The sequence below is a fragment of the Mirounga leonina genome, unplaced genomic scaffold (genome assembly GCF_011800145.1).
Source record: "Mirounga leonina isolate KUSES-001 unplaced genomic scaffold, KU_Mleo_1.0 Mir_173, whole genome shotgun sequence".
NCBI classification, from domain to species: Eukaryota; Metazoa; Chordata; class Mammalia; order Carnivora; family Phocidae; genus Mirounga; species Mirounga leonina.
In genome coordinates, this window is record NW_023270447.1 from 55,131,638 (window position 1) to 55,150,531 (window position 18,894).

Consider the following 18,894-nt stretch of genomic DNA (forward strand, 5'->3'; position numbering starts at 1 on the left):
TATGGGAAATCATGTAGCTAGTGGAGTCTTAAGTTTGGAAACAGACAGATCTGGTTGTGAGTTCTGGTTTTACTATTTACTACCTGGGTGACCTTGTTTGAGTTACTTAGTGTTGTACTAAGGGTTCTCCAGAGAAACAGAAAGTGTCTGTCTGTCTATCTATCTATCTATCTATTTATCTATCTATCTTTATGTAATAAAAAGATTTATTTTAAGGAATTGGCTCATGAAATTATGGAGGCTGGCAAGTCCAAAATCTGCAGGATAGAGTGGCAGGCTGGAGATCCAGGGGAGAACCTGTACTGCAGTTTAAGTTTGAATGTTGTCAGGTGGAAAAATCTAGAGAACTGATCTTGTAGTTCAAGTTGGAAGGCTGTCTTTTGGCAGAATTTCCTCTTGCTTGTGGTAGGTCAGTCTTTTGTTCTATTCAGGATTTCACATGATTGGGTGAAGCCCACTCACATTATGAAGGGCGGGCAACCTGCTATACACAAAATCCACTGATTTAAATATTAATTTCATCATAAAACACTCTCAGGGAAGTATCCAGAATAACGTTTGATCACATATCTAAGCACCATGGCCCAGCAATGTTGATACATAAAATTAACCATCATACTTAGACTTTCTGAAATTGTTTTTTCAATTTAAAATGTGTAGAATAATAAAGTATCTCATAGAATCGTTGTGAAGATCACTTAAGGTAATGTATCAGATGCCTTACACATACATGGTAGACACTCCATAAATGGCAACAATATTAACTCTCTTCTCTTCCTCCTTTTCCTTCTCCCCACCTCCCTCTTCCTCCTTCTTTCCCTGTTTTCATTAAAGAGAAATAAGAGCCATGATTTTTTAGCATGTGATGCAGAATATTCATGTAAGCTTCAAAAATAAGGTCTTAAGAGGACCTAGTAATTATAGTGATTATAAAACATTTTGAAAAACAACATTTTGAAAAACAAAAGAAAATGAGTGTTCTTTATCAACAAAGAAGGTAGAGTCATTTATAGTCGTCATTCATTCATTTACTCAATGTTTTGAAAACAGTGTATTGAGTGCCCATTATATTCTGTCTGAGTCTCACTGGGAAGCTATAAGAGGTTGGGTGGCATATCAGAGTCATCACTTACTAGAAGAGCAAATAAGAGAGGCCACATTTGTAAAAAATCTTTGGAGTAGCATGGAATTAAAATCAATAGGAGCAGACCAAAAATATAGCATTAGCTTGTTAAGAATAGATAATAATAATATTAAAAAAAAAAGAATAGATAAGAATCTTCAAGGGATGTTCATTATCTATGAAATGAAGCCCAAGCCTTTTAACAAGAATTGAAAGCTTCCCATGACTTGATAAAGTGTAGGGAAGATGGCAGAGAAGGAGGATCCTGAGCTCTCCTGTTCCATGGATACAGTGAGGCAACAACTACATGTGTTGCAGCTAATGCTGAAAACGACCCGAGACTGGCAGAACAGATCTTCCACAGCTAGGTGTATAGAGAAGGCCACATTGAAAAGGATAGGAGGGACAGAGATGTTGTTGGGAACCAAATCCCCAGTGCAACTAACTACAAACAGGAGGGACATCACAAGCATATAGGAACAAGGGGATCACTGGGCATATCTGGTCCTGGGGACCTGCACTGGAAAGATGAGTTCCCTTAAGGTCTAACTTTTAAAAAAAATTTTTTAAAGATTTTTTTTATTTATTTGACAGAGAGGGAGAGACAGTGAGAGAGAGAACACAAGTAGGGGGAGTGGGAGAGGGAGAAGCAGGCTTCCCACTGAGCAGGGAGCCCAATGCGGGGCTCGATCCCAGGATCCTGGGATCATGACCTGAGCCAAAGGCAGATGCTTAATGACTGAGTTACCCAGGTGCCCTAAGGTCTAACTTTGAAAATCAGTGGGGCTTAACCCCAGGAACTTAAAAATCAATTGGATGTAACTCTAGAGGAGCTTGAGGACTATAGGAAACTAAGACTGGGCTTAAAGAGCCACAATACTAAATGACTTGAACTGAGACATAGCACAGAAACAGCAGTTTGAAAAGAGCTTGGGGTATATGTGAAAGAGATTTATTGACTAATTTTAGGACATATGCTGGAGGGCCAGGGGTCTGCAGGAGATTTTTCTGGGAACAAAAGTGCTGGTGGGCATTATTTTTCTTGTACTTTGCCAGCTTGGATAGCTTTATACTTATGGGAGCCAGTTCTCACGTTCTCCATATACCTTGATAGCACCATGTGCTTCACACCAGTGTTCTCCTTTGGATCTGACCTACCCAGCCCTCCAGTCTTGCCTTTGTAGGTGTCCTCCAAGGTTACTCCTGCCCTGCCACATTTGGCAGGCAACTTGGCTGGAATTGGTGCCCCTCCAAATTTACTCCTGTTTTGAAGAGTGAGGAAAATAACCCCACAAAAGAGCTTTCCCACAGTTCTGGCAGCTGGGCCTCTTAGCTGGCTATGCAGGGAGCGAGCCCCTCAGTTGTCACAGTGTGCTGATGTGGGGCGTCAGCGTGCCCACAGTTGTCACCATGGCAAAATGGAGAAAAGTCAGTCTGACTGCTGGCCCCACTCACCAGAGAGCCCACAGCAATGTGGCTTAGCTAAAACAGGAGGTAACATGCAGTGCATACAGGGGACACCCCTGAAGAGCCTGGTTCTGGTGACCAGGGGTCATTGTGCTACAGGGTACCACAGGACATCTTTTATATAGGTGATTTCTGACCTACCTAATACATAGAAATAAACATGGAGAATTGGACAAAATGAGGAGACAAAAGAATAAGTCCCAAATGAAATAATAAGACCAAAGCACAGAAAAAGAGCTAAGCAAAATGCCTGATAAAAAGTTCAAAGTACTGGTCACAAAGCTACTTACCAAACTTGAGTGAAGAGGGAATAAACTCAGAATTTCAACTAAAGGATAGAAAAAAAAGTATAGTCAGAGCGCAAGAATACAATTACTGAAATGAAAAACACATTAGAAGGAATCAATAGCATATTGAAGGATGTGAAAAACAGATTAGTGATCAGGAAGGTAGGTTAATGGAAAACATCCAAGGTCAACATCAAAAAGAAAAAATAATACAAAATGAGAATAAGTTAAGGCACCTCTGCAACATTATCAAGCATAACATTCACATTATAGGTATCCCAGAAGGGAAAGAGGGAGAGGAGGAGGAAGAAAACATATTTGAAGAAATAATAGCTGAAAACTTTTCTAATCTGGCTAAGGAAATAGACATCCAGGAGTAGGACACACAGAGAACCCCAAACAAGATGAACTCAGGGAGGTCCACACCAAGACACATAATAATTAAAATGGCAAAAATTAAAGACAAAGAATCTTAAAAGCAGCAACAGAAAAGCAAACAGTTATGTATCAAGGAAACCCCATAAGGTATCAGATGATTTTTCACTAGAAACTTTGCAGGTGGGAAGGGAGTGGTGTGATATGTTCAAAGTGCTGAAAGGAAGAAACCTACAACCCAGAATACAGTACCCTGTAAGATTATCATTCAGAATTGAAGGAGAGATAAAATATTTTCCAGCAAAAGTTAAAGGAGCTTATCCCATTAAACGAGCCTTGCAAGAAATGTTAAAGGTAATTCTTTAATTGGAAAGAAAAGACCGTAACTAGAAGTAAGAAAATTATTGAAGAAAAAATTTCACAGGTAAGAGCAAACATATAGTAATGGTAGTTGATTGATCACTTATAAAGCCACATGGGGGTTTAAAACACAGAAGTAGTAAAATCAATTATATCTACCAAAAGTAGTCAAGGGATACATAAAATAAAAAATGTAAAATATGACATTATATATATAAAATGTGAACAGGAGTTAAAAGATTTAATAAAAAGATTTAGTGCTTTTAAACTGTTCTTAATAAAAAGATTTAGTGCTTTTAAACTGTTCCAACTTAAATGACCATCAACCTAATATAGACTGCTATACACATAGGATGTTATGTATGAACCCTATGGTTCAAATCAAAAACCCATAATAGATATATACATAGAAAAAATAAAGGAACCCAAGCATAACACTAAAGCAAGCCATCAAACTTACAAGGGAAGAGAGCAAGAGAAGAATACAAAAATAAACAGAAAACAACAAAATTGCAGTATCTATATAACTAACAATAATTGCTTTTTAAAAAATTTTTCAGTAATTACTTTAAATGTAAATGGAGTAAATGCCCCCAGTCAAAAGACATAGGGTGATGAAATGGATGAAAAAACAAGACTCATATACATGCTGCCTTCAGAAGACTCATTTCAGAGCTACAGACACACAGACTGAAAGTGAATGGATGGAAAAAGATAGTCCATGAAAATGGAAGCATGGGGGGAAAGGCCAGGGTAGCAATACTTATAGCAGACAAAGTGGACTTTATTATTTATTTGTTTGTTTATTTATTTATTTTTAAAGATTTTATTTACATATTTGAGAGAGAGGGAGATTGAGAGCATGAGCTGGGGGGAAGGGCAGAGGGAGAGGGAGAAGTAGACTTCCTGCTGAGCAGGGAGCCTGATGCAGGGGTCTATCCCAGGACCCTGAGATCATGACGTGAGTTGAAGGCAGACGCTTAACTGACTGAGCCACCCAGGCACCCCCAGACAGAATGGACTTTAAAACAAAGACTGTTTTAAACAAAGCAAGATACAAAGAAGGACATTACATAATGAGAAAAGGATTAATCCAACAAGAAGATATAATAAATGTCAATATCTATGCATCCAACATAGGAGCACCTAAATGCACAAAGTAAATATTAATAGACATAAAGGGAAAATTGATAGTAATACAGTAATAGTAGGGGACTTTAGAAATAAATTTTTATTTATTTATTTGTGTATAGTTGACACACAGTGTTACATTAATTTTAGGTGTAGGACATGATTTCACAAATTTATACATTATGGTATGCTCACCACAAGTGTAGCTACTATTTCTCACAATCACTTCTCTGCCTTTTAGCTAAGATCGAGTGTAGAATCTGTTCTTATCAGTTTAATAGTAGGGGACTGTAACACCCCACTTACATCAATGGATAGATTATCCAGACAGAAAATGTATAAGGGAACAGTGGCTTTGAATGATACATTAGACTAGATGGACTTAACAGATATATACAGAACATTCCATCTAAAAAACAGCAGAATACACATTCTTTTGGAGGGCACATGAAACATTCTCCAGTATAGATCACATTAGGGCACAAAACGAGTCTCAATAAATTTAAGAAGATTGAAATTATATCAGGCATCTTTTCTGACCACAGTTGTATTGAAACTAGAAAACAGTTATAAGAAACAAAGTAGAAAAAACCCACAAACACATGGAGGGTAAATAACATGCTACTAAAGAATCAATGGGTCAACTAAGAAATCAAAGGAAATAAAAAAAATACATGGAGACAAATAAATATGGAAACACAGCAGTCCCAAATCTTTGGGGTGCAGCAAAAGTAGTCTAAGAGGGAAGTTTGTAGTGATACAGGCCTATCTTAAGAAAAATCTCAAACAATATAACCTTATGCCTAAAGGAACTAGAAAAAGAAGAACAAAGCACCAATTCAGTAGAAAGAAGTAAATAATGAAGATTAGAGTGAAAATAAATAGAAACTAAAAAATAAAATAAAAGATCAATGAAACCAAGAGCTGATTCTTTGAAAGGATAAACAAAATTGATAAATCTTTAGCCAGACTCATAAAAAAAAAAAAAAGAGAGAGGACTCAAAATCAGAATGAAGGAGGAGAAATAACAACTGATCCATAGAAATTTAAAGAATTATAAGAGAATATTATAAAAATTATATGCCTGAAAACTGGACAGATAAATTCCTAGAAATACACAATCTTAAAACTGAATCAGGAATAAATAGAAAATTTATACAGACTGATTACTCCTAATGAAATTGAATTGGTAATCAAAAAACTCCCAATGAACAAAAATCCAGGATCATCTGGCTTAACAGGTGAATTCTACCAAAGATTTAAGAGTTAATATCTATTCTGCTCAAACTATTCCAAAAAATAGAAGAGGAAGGAAAACTTCCCAATTCATTCTACAAGTCAAGCATTGCCCTGATATTAAAACCAGAGAGATTACAAAAATAAAAAACTATAAAAAAAATCTGATGTATGTAGATGCAAAAATCCTCAAGAAAATGTTAGAAAACCAAAATTATTAGTATATTAAAAAGGTCATTCACTACGATCAAATTGGATTTATTCCAGGGATGCAAAGACAGTTCAATAAGCATAAATCAATCAGTGTGATACACCACATTAACAAGAGGAAGGATAAAAACAATATGTTCATCTCAGTATATGTAGAAAAAGCGTTTGACAAAGTGCAATATCCATTTAGGATAAAACCTCTCGCCAAAGTGGGTTTAGAGGGACTATAACTCAACATAACAAAGGCCATATATGAAAAATTCACAGCTAACATAATACTCAGTGGTGAAAACCTAAAAGGTTTTCTTTTGATAGGGAACACGACAAGGATGTTCACTGTCACCTCTTTGTTTGAACATTCTACAGGAAGTCCTATCCACAGTAGTCAGACAAGAAAAAGAAATCAGGGGCACCTGGGTGGCTCAGTCGTTAAGCATCTGCCTTCGGCTCAGGTCATGATCCTAGGGTCCTGGGATCGAGTCCCACATCGGGCTCCCTGCTCTGCGGGAATCCTGCTTCTCCCTCTCCCACTCCCCCTGCTTGTATTCCTTCTCTCGCTGTGTCTCTGTCATATAAATAAATAAAATCTTTAAAAAAAAAAAAAGAAAAGAAAAAGAAATCAAAAGGCATACAAATTGGCAAGGAAGAAGAAAAACTTTCATTATTTGCAGATGACATGATACTATATATAGAAAAGCCTAATGGCTGCACCAAAAACTAGTGGAACTAATAAATACATTTCAGTATAGTTATAGGATACAAAATTAATATACAGAAATCTGTTGCATTTCTAAACTCTAATAACAAAGTAACAGAAACTAAGAAACAATCCCATTTGTAATTGCACCCAAAGGGATGAAATACCTAGAAATAAACTTAATCAAGGAGATGAAATACCTATACTGTGAAAAGTGTAGGAATTGATAAAAGAAATTGAAGATGATACAAGCAAGTGTAAAGATATACCACATTCCTTATCGTAAGAATTAATATTGTTAAAGGGTCCATGCTACCTAAAGCAATCTACAGGATCAGTGTAACCCCTATCAATATACCAATAACATTTTTCACAGAACTAGACCAAATAATCCTGAAATTTGTATGGAACACAAAAGATCCCAAATAGCCAAAGCAGTCTTGAGAAAGAAAAATGAAGCTGGAGGTATCACAAGCCTAGATGTCAAGATACACTACAAAGCTATAGTAATCAAAACAGTATGGTACTGGCACAAAAACAGACAAGAGACCAATGGAACAGAATAGAGAGCCTAGAAATATACCCACACTTACATGGTCCATTAATCTATGACAAAGGAGGTAAGAATAAACGGTCCTGGGTAAACTGGACAACTACATGCAAAAGAATGAAACTGGACCACTTTCTTACACCATACATAAAAATAAACTCAAAACAGATTGAAGAGCTGAATGTGAGGCCTGAAACCATAAACATTCTAGAAGAGAATATTGGCAGTAATTTCTTTGACATTTGTTGTAGCGGTATTTTTCTAGATATGTCTCCTCAGGCAAGTTAAAGAAAAACAAAAATAAACTACTGGTATTGCATCAATATAAAAAGCTTTTATGGAATGAAACCATCAAAAAACCAAAAAGACAACCTACTGAATGAGGGAAGATATTTGCAAGTGATAAGTTTGATAGGGAGTTAATATTCAAAATATATAAAGAATTTAACACCAAAACCCTCAATCTGATTAAAAAATGGGCAGAGGACCTGAATAGACAGTTTTCCAAAGAAGTCATACAGATGGCCAAAAGAAGTACTTCTAATGGTCACTATGAGAGCTTGATGGAGATATAGTTAAATATTGAATGCTTAAAACAATGTCTGGTAATGATAGACAACTCAATGCATGTTCCTTAAATGAATGATATATAAATAAGTAAGTAAATAAATAAATAAATTTAGAGGCTTCCTTGTAACTGTCCCTTCACAGTGTACACTGGATAACATGGACCTATTTGTAAAAACTCACCATGTGTTACTCCTGGTAGACCTTAGGGTCTGATGGAAAATAATAACCACAACAGCAAGAGCAAGCAGAAAAATGAATAATTCCTAATATTTATATAGCATTTTGTAGTTAACAAAGTGTTTTCACATCTATTATGGTCTCTCATAAATCCTGGACAAAAAGGAGGGCAAACATTTTATTCCCAGTTTTGGAAAAGGAAATTGAGGTTCAGAGAAGTTAAAGTGACATGCTTAACTGCACACAACTAGTAAGTGGTAGAACCTGTAGTTCAGCTCAGGTCTAGCTGACCTCTAAGCCTGTGCTCATATACCTTAGTTTCTGGTTATTCAGCATTGATCTATTTATTTGCTGGGTTATTCATGACAACCTGAGCATCTCCAAATTGTAGTACAAGCAAATAACCAGTGTGATGTTCTATGTTGGCTCATAGGACAGCAAGTTGAGACCCTTTAAATGGAATAGATGGGAGTGTAACTGCTACCACTTCGGAGAGCTTTAACTCACTCCCTGTTTTTAGTGAGTATCTAATCTGGGAAGACTATTTGCATGTTTTCATACCATATATTGTTCCTCATTGATGGAGGTAGATAATTGGAATATCTAGCAATTTATGGAGAAAGGGTGACATTTGTGGATTCGGAGAACTTAGTCCTTTAGGAATGGTCTGGAAAATGTCATAGGTTTGAAATTGACAAGTATATGTTTTCTTTTTTTTCCTTCCAAGTATTTATTTATTTATTTATTTATTTGTTTGTTTATTTATTTATTTGCTTATTTAAGCCTTTTTATTATTAGGCCCATCATTGAGTTCAGGAACAAAAACTTGTGCTTTTTGGTCACATTGCATCCCTGGTTTAATTTTATTCAGTCTAGCACAGCTTTATTTCCTATGGTCCTGGAAAGTACTGTGTGAAATTATTACTTTCTATATACATTTGAGTCCAGAGAACAATATAAGATAATAGTGATGATTAACTCACTATCAAAATCACTCTCTGGTTATAGCAAGGAAAACATCACGTGTTAGCTTTAGAGATTTATTATTCCTCATTATGGAAACTTTGCTGAACTGGTAGTATTTTCATTTTCTCAAAATGCTGATTTCTCCCCCACCCCCAAGTCAGGACCAAGTTTTTATTTAAATTCAAGTTAGCTAACATATAGTGTACTTTTGGTTTCAGGAGTAGAATTTAGTGATTCATCACTTACATATAATACCCAGTACTCATCATAACAAGTGCCCTCCTTAAACCCACCATCCATTTAACCCATCCCCCCCACCCATCTCCCTTCCAGCAACCCTCAGTTTGTTCTCTAAAAAAAAAAAAAAAAAAAGTGTATGTTTTCAGAAGGATTTTGGCCTGTTTGTATGTTGTAGGTGTGGATCCTAGTTCATATACTCAGCAAGAAATGTCAAATTATTTTAGTTTATTTAAATCAAATTAATCTGACTCTTGTTCTCCATCTCATTGGGATTTTGGGAAATTTAATTTCTCATCTTCCCTGAGGCTCTCTTTCTCTACCATTACATAAAATGCCAAGAGGCTTATGTGATACTTAGGCAATGAGATGAGGCCTTCTGATTTTGAAATGTCTGGACACAGATATCCTTATCATCCAAGCCCATAGCTCCTTGAAGGTGGAATGCTTCAGTGCAAGCTGGGAATGGGGGTCTTTTTGGGGCCTTTGCCTAGACCCAGAGCCCTGGTGCCCAGAATTATTCTTCCCTAGGTGCCCTGCACAACCATCCCCTGCTGAGGACTGCCAGGGAGCACCTCTTCCTTCCACCACTCATGGGATCCTTGATTTCTATCACTTTATCAGTGTGTGGGACTATTTCCTCCTCTTTTCTGTTTCCAATGGAAGACCCTTTTTCTACTAGCGTAATCATGGCTAATGTGAGGAAGAAAAATGTTAGAGGCTACTTTTGCCTTTTTACTGTCACATAAACCTCCCCTGAGGCAAGAGATCTGAAAGGGCCTGGAGAAGAATGAGTATGGGCTCTGTGTGTGTGTGTGTGTGTGTGTGTAGTAGGGGGTTATGTCTAGTGTGCGGGGAAATAGAATGTGGGGTATCCTACACAAAATACCAAAACAAATCAACATGTCAATAAATTATTTTACAAAACAGTTTACTGTCAGTGTGATTTTTTTTTCCCATTCACTGACTGGTATTCCCTGGGAATCAGAAGACCTGGCACTTATCATGTATGTGGCCTTGGGCACTCACTTAACTTCTCTGAGTGTGTGATCTAGTCACTAAAATGGAGTAATGAAGCCTGTCCTGCCTAGTTGACAATACTGCTATTACATGCAAATGATAGAAGATAGGGAAATATTCTGTAAGTTGTTACTATAGTATAAAATATAAGGACTTTTGGTTTTGTGAATTTGTGGCAAGAGAGAAATTTCTCACTATGATTTTAAAGTAATAAAAAACCCTTCAAGGGTCACAAATAATTTCCATTCACATTGTGTAGTGAAAACATGTCATATGACCATGTCTATATTCAAGAGGGCAAAAATGGAATTCTCCCATGTGTCTGGAAAGTGAACACGTAACAATGTGTTAGGGAAATATTGAGCATCTACTACATGAGGGCTACTATGTAAGAAACATTTTATACCTTATCTCTAATTCTAAGAATGTTATAAAATAGGCACTATTTCAGGTGAGGAAGTTGAGGGTCAAAATTTAAGTAACTTAGTAAATTACAGAGCCAGGATTTGATCCTCATCTGACTCAAAGGCCTGGGTTCTTTCCTTTGGATCACATACTTCCTTTTTTTCTGTAGCTTTGTTAGCCACATGTGACTTGTAATGAAAGATTTACGTTTAGGTTAATAATTATCAATTGGTCAAAAATAACTAATATTTACTGGGCATTAGGAGCTCCAAGCTCACATCTGGGTCTTGTTTTTCTCATTCCTTGTTATGAAGGGGTCTGGGGCCTGTATTTTGGGGGTTGGTAGATGATCTCTGAGGTACTGTGAAAATTAATTTTATGTTTCAGCTTCACTGGGCCATGGAATGCCCAGACATTTGGTAAAACATTATTCTGGGTGTGTCTGTGAAGGTATTTCTAGATAAGATTAATATTTAAATTGGTAGACTGAATAAAGTAGGTTGCCCTCCCTAATGTGGGAAAACCTGAATATAACAAAAAGGCTGAGCCTCCCCTTAGTAAGGAGAAACTCTTCCTGCCTGAGTGCCTTGAGCTGGGACATCAGTTCTTTTTCTGTGTTCAGCTGAACTGAAACATTGGCTCTTCCTAGGTTTTGCGACTGCTGGCATTTGCCTGGAACTATACTGCTGGCTCTTGTGGGACTCTGTTTTGCTAACTGCAGATTTTGGGACTTGTTACCCTTCATAATAGTATAAGCCAATTCCTTATAATAAATCTCTTTCTACACACACACCCACACACCCACCCACACCCCTTATTGCTTCTATTTCTATGGAGAACCCTGACACAAAGAACTCTGAGATTGTGTGATAATGAAATTCAATAGTAACAAGGAAGAGTTGATGTTTATAGGAGAGGTTCAGACTCAATTCTCTTTTCAGTCAGCATTTTATTGAGGATCCTTAATGTAATCTTTACATTGACATTTACACATTGTCTTATCATATGTGTATTAAGTGGTTGTTACCACTAGGATGACAATTGACCACATGTTTGATTTAAAAAAAATTTTTTTTTCCTGAAAATACTGGCTGCCAGTATGGATCAATGTCATCACTTTTCAGGCAACATTTGGCTTACCTTACCTAAAACAAGTCACAAAAAATTAAGAACAGAAAGATTGATTCTTTTCCAAGTTTTATATTTTCTTCTGACAACTATTCTGCAACCCCAGGCATAGATTAATGAATGGAGTATGCACAAAGTGATATCAGCTCACATATATGACATTACTCAGATGTCTCTAACTCCGGAAAAAGCATGTGAATGATTTATGGAATTGATATTAATCTCTTTCCAGTAAATGCATTACTTCAGATACATGGGAAATTGATGTTACTATTCTAATGCCAAATTAATTTCTTTCTTGCTGGATCAGCATTGTAAATGGAATTAGATGTTAACCTTTTATACATCTAAACAGGGTAAAATATGGAAACAATTTTATAAGTAAAATTTGGATGCTCATTGCTGAAGGGAAGGGTATGCTTTCTTCTTACTGAGATTTGTGGATCCTGGGATATTGGATCATATTAAAGTATAACTTAATATCATCTAGGAATAGAATGATTATAATTGAATTTGAATATTTAACACAGGACTATAAATAACAGTATAGCAAATGAAAATTATATGTTATTAAAGATAACCCAAATTCTAAAGAATGAGACTGCTTTTCAAGGGAAATTTTATTCAAGAATTATCAGTCACTAATAAATATTTTTAATCCAATAGGCATAAACGAAACTGGAAAATTGTCAGGCTAGCCTCTTCCTCCTTCTATATATGCCTGGGCCGGTATGATCTTGAGTTTGTTTTCCTTGTGTTCCCTGCTTGTTGTGGCTTTCACTTGCCATAGTGTTGATTTTGGCCTGCTTGACATTATCTAATAAACTCAGTCTTACATTTTAATTCTAAATTATCATTTAGAATGATAATTTTCATTCTGAAAATGTTATTGGTTCAGCTTGGGTCTGGTCAGTTGTGGTTAAAGAGGGTGATAGTCTTGGGTATATAGGGCTTCTTTTTAAGGGCTGTGGGTAGTACAGATTCTCTAAGAAGGGGCTGTGGGTGGAGGGGAAGTGACAGACATCTCTTACATAGTTGGGTTTGAAAGACTGCAGTGGTTTTTCCAGCTTGACGAATCTCTGATTTTGTGGACCAGCTGCCATGCATACCTTTACTCTTCCTGGCTCGCAGCAGTTAGATATACTGCTGATGGGCCTTGCCTTTCATCCCAATACGCCTTATCTCTGAGCCAATCTTGACCAGAGGATAATGTCTGTGGTTAGTATCAGAGTTGCTGCCAACTATCAGCTACTTGCTGCCTTGCTATCTGATGTGCAAGAGACAAAACCTGGTCCCTAGTTTATAAGTTGTAGAATTTCTTGCATTATTTCCATTGGTGTAGTCTTTAGAAGTGGGTTCTTTTTTGATACCTAGTTTTTTGTGCCATAGTTTTACCTAGCTTAAAATCTTAGAATTATTATCACTTTAAGCCTCTTTAAGTATTGCCTTGAGCCCTTGCCCTCTTGATGGGAATCTGGGCGGGGTGGCCTAATTTTCACCATGTCTATATCCAAATTTACTTTTTATTTTCCCAATCACTGTCTGGGATCCAGATGTGAATAGGCGGATTTCCCTGGACCACTAAGTGGCAATTATGCTTGGTTTCCATTACTGCCTGCAGATAGACCTTTTGGATCCTTTTCCACCTGAAGTCATGGCTGAGCATTTTATGGTTTTTGAGCACTATCCTTCAGACCCCCTGGCTTTCCTCTCTGGGATCACTGTCTACTGACCCAGCTCTGGATCCTGAAAGAATACTTTGTGACAGTATGACTAGTTGCATCTGTAAAGTGGTACAGGTAAGAGGGGGTAGTAATAGAAATTTGATGTTTGCCCTATCTTTGTTTCAGTATTTTTGTACCATTTGTTTCCACAGGGAATTTTGATCTAGGATTTCTGCTCTTTATTCCCTATTCCAGATGACTTTTGGTAGCACAGCCCCAAGATATACCTTCAGTGGTTTTATTTCTTTTGGTCCTGCATTATATTTGTACAGCACTTGCCAGGAAGTAGAGGAAGGTGTGGGATGGGAAGAAGAGGAAAAAATATATCTGACATAGCACTTGCTCTCAGGAAAACTTAAATCCCAGTGAAGGATGTAGTGCATATCTATCAATAATACCAGGGAGTAAATCAAGCAAAGGAGAGAAGGATTGGATCCTTTCTCATTAATTACTCAGATACTTATTGAGTGTCCACCTGTTCAGTTCTGTTTAGGCAGTGGGGACTCAGAGGTAGCTAAGATTGGATCCATGCTTTCAGGGAGTTCACAGTCTGATGGGGGATTCAGATAACTGCACTAAAAAGCTACAGGGGCGGATAGTATTCAAGTCACCATATCTCTTATCTGACTGTTCTTTAAATACATTATGCATGCTCTTACCTCAGGGCCTTTCCACTTCTATTGCCTGGAATGCTCTGCCCCCAAGATATTTACATGGTACATCTTTCACTTCATTCATGTCTCTGATAAAATGTTAATCATATCAGGGAGGTTTTGCTGGCTACACAACTAGTATAGTACTCTCTCTTCATCTCTCCCATCCCTCTTACCCTATTTTATTTTTGTTCTTAGCATTTATATCACCAGATTTGTTATATATTTATTTTTAAATTTGATTATTATGTCTCCCCCTCTAGAATGTAAGTTCCATGAAGACAGGATTGTGTCTGTATTTTTGAGTGCTTTATATTCTCAGCATGTAGTATGCTGTCTTGTACATAATGGGTGCTCAAAAAGTACTCAAGTAAGAGAATGAATAAATTAATGAATCAAGTACAAGTTAGTAGAATCTGTATAGGGTGTGATAGAGTTACCAAGGAGGGAGTGGTTATTTTTACCTAAAAGTAAAAAAAGGTTATTTTTACCTCTTTACCTGAGGTAAGAGCATGCATAGTGTATTTAAAGAACAGTCAGATGAGAGATGATGGTTACTTGAATACTATCAGCCCCTGTAGCTTTTTAGTGCAGTTATCTGAATCCCCCATAAGATAGTTCGTCATGTGCTGCTGGCACATGCCTTTTCAGAGGTAGAGTTGATGAAATAATACTCCAGAGTTTATAGCAGGAGAGTATGTTTTAATTAAGAGGTGCTTTTAAGTCTCATCCTAGTGATGTGACATTCTATACTAATAAAATTTTCAGTTTTATTTTTTTCTGTATATTCATACACTTTTTAATGCCTTCTGCCTACTAGTGAGTAGTAGTCATGAGCTTTTTCACTGGGTTGTGGGTTTCTTGAGGTAGGCAGAGATCAGGGTTTATTTGTGTATCATCAGATCATCAGAGCCTGACACAGTGGTTGGTAATTACTTTGCCAGTAGTAGTTTTTTTTTTTTTTTAAAGATTTATTTATTTGAGAGAGAGGGAGGGAGAGAGTATGAATGAGTGGGTGAGCACAAGCAGGGGGAGGGGCAGAGGCAGAGGGAGAGGAAGAGAGAATCTTAAGCAGACTTCCTGCTTAGAGTGGAGCCTGAGACAGGGCTTCATCCCAGGACCCGAGATCATAACCTGAGCCAAAATCAAGAGTCAGACACTTAACTGACTAAGCCACTCAGGTGCCCTGCTTTTTTTGTTTGTTTGTTTAATAGAAATTAATTATAGTTCCCTTGGAGCTGGAGCATTCTAGAATTCTTTGATTCTCCCTTAGCCTGATACTTCTACAGCTATTGTTTAAGATTCTTGCAGATGATGCACTTTTTTGGTCCATTAAATCTTATAGTTCTAGCTTCTTTCCCATATCTTTCATCTGGGAGATTCATATATCTACTTTTCTCATTGCACATTATAATGATTTATTTACATGTAGATTTTCAGCTGTTGGAGGACAAAGACTTCTCTTAGACTCTCTCTTTCTTATAGTGTATCTTGGTATAGTATGTGGCACATAGTAGCTCTCCAGTAAATGTGGAATGAATGAATAGAAAATTAATTAGTCTAAGGGTAGAAAATTAATATTTATCAAGGAAACCCAGAAGAAAGAGAAAAGGTGGTTTGTGTAACAGGGTAAGTGATAAATTTTAAACACCTTGGTGTTGCATGCTCAGATACTTCAATATTTTTCCTAATGTCAACATTCCTGCAATAACCATTTAGCCCAGTGCCCGTTTCCTTCATGTCAGTGTTCTAGATTATGTGGAACCATTTGTGAATGATCTTGCACTGTTTTCTTCTTAGCCTTGCATCCGTGTGTCATTGTTCCTTAGGTGGGAAAAATGTTGATGAATGCATCTATTTCAGCACATGTAAATATATTTAGTGTATCATCATCAATATGTCATAGCTGTCTGTCTCCAAATGTACATGTTCATGCATATAGCTTGTGGCTCCTGTTCTTAACAGCCCCAGAATGTAGGTGCTAGTAGCTAGCAGTCGTGCTTAGAGGGACTCCTATGGATATTTCTCCCTTCTGTTACACCTTGGATTTACTACTGTGCCCAAATAATCAGAATTTAGCAAATGTTTGTTATGAGTGTTTTAGCAGTATGACAGAAGGGGAATGATTATAATTGAAGCAGCACAGTGGATATATTCCTTCAATGTCTATGTCTATAGGTGCCAATTTTTCTTAAGAGTTTTATTTTCCTCTTTGAACCTTCATTCATTGACTCAACAGATATTTACTAACTATTAATGTGTACACTGATGGCTTCTGTACAAGATTTGAATACTTAGTGCAACCACAACAGAAACTCAACAAATATTTTTTGAATATGTACTTTTGCGCCCAGCACTGTGGCATGTCACATGGTGGAGGCAGTGTGGTAGAAGGGAAAGAACACATATTTTGGAATCAGACAGCTCTGGATTCTGATTTACCTTTGCTTTTTGCTAACTCTGTGTTTTGACAAAGTATTTAGATTTCATAGTGTCCTACCTTCTCTTTCCCTACTATCATTGTCTTAGTTCAGGCTGCCAGGACTATTGTAGTAACTTCTAAATTTACCTTTTTTCCTCAGTCCTCTATCCTTTCAATTTGTGTTTAATATTGTATTTAATATTTTAATAAATATTGTATTTATTTTTATGCAAGTCACTTTTCTGAAGCATCGTTTGAATCACATTACTCCCTACTTAAAAACTTTCGGTAACTTCCCAGTGCCTTTAGAATGAAATAAAATTTCCTCAACATGGTATTTAAGACTGTTTAGTATGGACTCATCCTCTCTTTTTGTCTTCCTTGGCTTCATTCCACTGTTTACCCAACGCTCTAGTCATCTTGAAGTAGTTACTGTATATTAAAAAATGCTTTTTGCTGGTTTTTTCCTTCATTATTCTCTTCTCTTAGAAAGCCCTTTTACTCTACATCCTTCCTCAGTACCCCCATCACCAAATTTTCACCTCTTGATAAAACAGTTTATTGTTTACAACCTATATCAAATGTTATCTCATCCACAAAACCTTTCCTGAAATTTATCATCAAATGTGTGATGTCTCTCTGTCTGCATTGAGGCTTAGCTGCTTTTTCCTAGAATGTAATAAGCTCCTTAATGGCATAAATTTTTTTTTTTTTTTATTCATGAGAGACAGAGCGAGAGAGAAAGGCAGAGGGAGAAGCAGGCTCCCAAGGAGCAGGGAGCCCGATGCGGGACTCGATCCCAGGACCCTGAGATCATGACCTGAGCCGAAGGCAGACGCTTAACCATCTGAGCCACCCAGGCGCCCGGCATAAATTTTTTTATTAAGATTTTATTTATTTATTTGACAGAGAGAGACACAGAAAGAGAGGGAACACAAGCAGGGGGAGTGGGAGAGGGAGAAGCGGGCTTCCCGTGGAGCAGGGAGCCTGATGCGGAGCTCGATCCCAGGACCCTGGGATCATGACCTGAGCCAAAGGCAGATGCTTAACGACTGAGCCACCCAGGCACCCCGGCATAAATTATTTTTAACCCCTCTTTTTAATTCCCTGACGTACTTGAAATAGAATCTTGTACAGAGTAGTGAATTATAAAATGGAAGGAGCTTTGGTGTCATTCAGACTTGAGTTCAAATTATGTATCTGCTACTTACTGATTGCACACGTGATTTAGTGCAAGTTGCTTACCTGAGCCTTGATTTCCTCTCCTGGAAGGAAAACTTACACCTTACAGGCAGGAAAATGGTAACGATTAAATGATATAATATTGTAAAGCATTTGGAACAAAATAGATTTTATATTGAATGATAGTTATTGGTTTAGAAAAAAATTAATATTTATAGAATATTTATAAAAAAATCTCCAAAATAGTCCTGGCAGCCTATAGAATATAGAATTTATAGCCACTGGGAAATAATAATTAACATGGGAATGGGAAGGTATAATTGGAGATCTAATCTACTTGATAGACCTGCATTTGAGGGATGCCTGGGTGGCTCAGTTGGTTAAGCAGCTGCCTTTGGCTCAGGTCATGATCCCAGGGTCCTGGGATCGAGTCCCACATCGGCCTCCCTGCTCAGTGGGGAGCCTGCTTCTCCCTCTGCTTGTGCTATCTCTGTCAGATAAATAAAATCTTTAAAAAAAAAAGACCCGCATTTGAGAAATCTGTGGGTTTATATAGCAACTTTTCTATTATTCTTAAATTAAGGCAGAGGGATTTCATTATAACTTTCTAACATCAATCACTAGAGATGGACAAGGCTGATTATTCATTGCATTCTGTCAAGTTTGTGACCATTTCTTCTTATATTTTTTTCTGTGTCACGTATGGGGAATTTCAAGATGGTATTAATTTTGCATTTATTATATGACATCATTTGGGTTTGACAGACTATCTGATTAGAGTAGTTAGGTATTATGGAATGTTTGGGGAAAAGGGAAAAGCTCTTTCTGTACTTTGGTTTATGGACCTGAAATTTCAGAGTTCTGATACAATAGTTTTACCAAATCTGGATAGAGACTGCATTTGTACAGCACTGGTGTTCTCCAAAACATCATTTTTGTTTTTTTAAGATTGTCACTGGATATTATGAGGAAAG

At 37.0% G+C, this 18,894-nt stretch overlaps 1 protein-coding gene and 1 pseudogene across 1 annotated transcript in view; both read left to right on the forward strand.

Moving 5' to 3' along the window:
* The window catches only part of LOC118019441 (cytosolic carboxypeptidase 6-like), a 273,414-nt gene that overhangs the window by 140,000 nt on the left and 114,520 nt on the right, over positions 1 to 18,894 (forward strand). The window lies entirely within an intron of this gene.
* Positions 4,965 to 5,083, forward strand: LOC118020509 (annotated as a pseudogene).